The sequence below is a fragment of the Brassica oleracea genome, chromosome C6 (genome assembly GCF_000695525.1).
Source record: "Brassica oleracea var. oleracea cultivar TO1000 chromosome C6, BOL, whole genome shotgun sequence".
NCBI lineage: Eukaryota > Viridiplantae > Streptophyta > Magnoliopsida > Brassicales > Brassicaceae > Brassica > Brassica oleracea.
Window position 1 is genome coordinate 32,298,894 of NC_027753.1, and position 2,831 is coordinate 32,301,724.

At 26.9% G+C, this 2,831-nt stretch overlaps 1 protein-coding gene and 1 long non-coding RNA gene across 3 annotated transcripts in view; one reads left to right on the forward strand and one right to left on the reverse strand.

The window, feature by feature from the left end:
- LOC106300416 overlaps positions 1-2,069 on the forward strand; it is a 3,893-nt gene extending 1,824 nt beyond the window's left edge. The window contains exon 2 of the long non-coding RNA XR_001262013.1: positions 13-2,069. This is a non-coding gene — a long non-coding RNA (uncharacterized LOC106300416). The remainder of the gene's footprint in view (positions 1-12) is intronic.
- The window catches only part of LOC106300411 (glycerophosphodiester phosphodiesterase protein kinase domain-containing GDPDL2-like), an 8,783-nt gene that overhangs the window by 5,417 nt on the left and 535 nt on the right, over positions 1-2,831 (reverse strand). The window lies entirely within an intron of this gene.

Consider the following 2,831-nt stretch of genomic DNA (forward strand, 5'->3'; position numbering starts at 1 on the left):
AAATATAACAAGGTTAGAATCAGACCCAAAAAACTCTGATATCTGAAAAAGAGTTATTCATTCCGAAACCAGGACTGCATCAAGTGTTGGAATGACCTTGTCTTCCTTTTGGCCAGGATCATGTCTCTGAGACTTTGACTATACGATCGATACACTTGAAAATTGCAGGCGGTGGTTTTTATAGATATATATATATATATATATGATAGTGAAGCCTTCAGCAAAGTATGAAAAGGTTTTAGACCAAAAAAATGTATGAAAATGTATGACTTTTCTTTTAAATTAAACAGGCGTGACTTTTCATTTTCTTCTTTGCTATAACTACTGTTAAATAAAGTAGTAATAATAAAATTAGTAATAAACGTAGAAGGATGGCCCTTTTCCTAACCTAAATTGCATATATTCTAATGATGGTTCTTTTTTCATTTCCTTATTTAGTTATTTAGTTATTTATAATTATTATAGTTTTTAAAACAACAATATGCCAACACTGGTTATTAGATTTCGTCTATTATCTTACTATGGATCAAATAAAATATACTCCCTCTGTTTCATATTAATTGTTACTTTAACATTTTTTTTCTTGTTACAAAAAGAGTGTCATTTTAGAATTCTAATGCAGCTTTCAGCTTAAGATTAATTACAAATGCATTGATTTTATAAATAATTTCATTTATCTCAATACTATTGGTTGAGTATGTGTAATTAATAAGTGACATTTTTTTATGAAACGGAAGGAGTATAAGTTTCTTTACAGTTTGTTATTAGTATAAATAGTTAAATAAATTTACCATTACTAACTCCCACTGAATATTTTATGATTAAATAAGATACAAATTCAAAAATTATTTGTATTTTAAGAATGGAAAGAGATATTTTTAGAATGATAAAACACAACTTTAAAATTTTTTTAAAATACTAAGAAGCATTGAATTTCTTTTTATGAAAAAACACAACGTGAAGCAAGTATACACATCCCTAACCTCATCATACCTTATGCCAATGAAGAAATAACAATATGTGTAAAGGTTGTGTGTATTCACGTTGAAAGACATTTGCTAACACTGGTTATTAGTTTAGGTCTATTATCTTATTAATGACCAAATCAAATATAAGAACACAAAGATATAAGTTTCTAAATAGTTGTTAAAAAAAGATATAAGTTTCTCTACATTTAGTTATTAATATTAATTAACAAATTAACAAATTTAACTAATTCTTTATCTTGGTTAAATTTAATACACATTCTCTATTTCATTTTTGAATGAAAAGACACCTTTTAGAATTATAAGAAAGTTTAAATTTTTTAAGAATTATTGTATTTTTAAAAACAAGAAAACACAACCTTAAACCGAAAGACACATCCCTAAACTTTTGACAACTTTATACTAATGAAGACAAATATTTTAAAAATTAATTCTAAGAACCCAACAACAACGCCAAATGAATAAAGGTATTGCATATTTCCTCATATTTATATATTTAATCACTGTATTTTAAAAATGAATAAATTAAGAAAAGGTGAAGGGTTACAATTAAAAATTCCAAAATAGTTTCCAACACTAACAGACACAATCGTTCATGACTTTTTGCCCTTATAAAAAAGAGAAAAGGACCACTACTTTTTTTTTTTAAAGACATGGATATGAAAGGAATCAAACTCCCAACATACAAATTTCTGGAAAATTTCAAGATGAAATGTGGAGAACAAGGAATTAGAGGAAGAGGAACTCGACTATGAGAAGTAAGAAATCTTTAAAATGGTTATGAAATTATAAGTCTTTTTTTTTATGATACTGGTATCCGGAGCTTCGAGAAAATTCGAGTAGCCCCAATGACCGTCCACCGGAGCTTAGCTGGGGAGCCCGCCGAGACATCTAGGAGTTAATAATGTTTTCAATATATTCACTGAAAATTTAATGTTTTCAATATATTCACTGAAAATACATATAATTAAAATAATAATATCAATAGTTTTCTGATATAGGAATCAACCATTATGGGACCAATCTATAATCGATATATTCATCAATTTTCTTTGGAGTTTTTAGAGGTGGAAAAAAAAAAAATATATATATATATACTGGTTAGTAATACATAGTCGCTTGAGATTATTGTCCGAGATGTTTCAGACACAACTTATTAACCACATTCATGCAACAAATACATGACCTAGATTATGGGTAAATCTGCAGCTGAATTGATCATTATTATTATTATTAACATATAGTAGATAATCAAAGAAATTTATAAATTAATGATTCAATTGATATGGTTATTATCTCCTTCTTATCAGCAAAAGTGATTAGCGAAGGCAACTAAAAATTTAAAACAAAGGGAAGATGACAACCTAAATCAATGAAAGAAGCAATTCAAGAAATAAAATGGCAACAACAAAAAAGAAAAAAAAAATGATGATGATTGTGTTACTTAATATTGCAATGCTTAGAACAAAAAAAAAATGCAATTCTACACAATCGCATAACATACTATTTTCTGTTTTCATATACACTATTTATTTTCTATTACACAAATTTTTATTCTCCTGCAAAATAATTATATTATTACATTTCATTTTAAAAATATTCAAACAATTAATACAATTAGATAAAGTAAAATATTTGTTTCCTAGTTTATATAATATCATCCCAAACTAAATAATTATGTTTTGGTATAAAATCGAATAAACCAAAAACCGACGGTATATAAACCGAACCGAACCGAATTAAATATGGATTTAGAATAATAGTTATATTTTACTAACCGAAATATCAACAAACCGAACCGAAACCGAACTGATATCTGGATTGAACACCCCCCACCCCACCCCA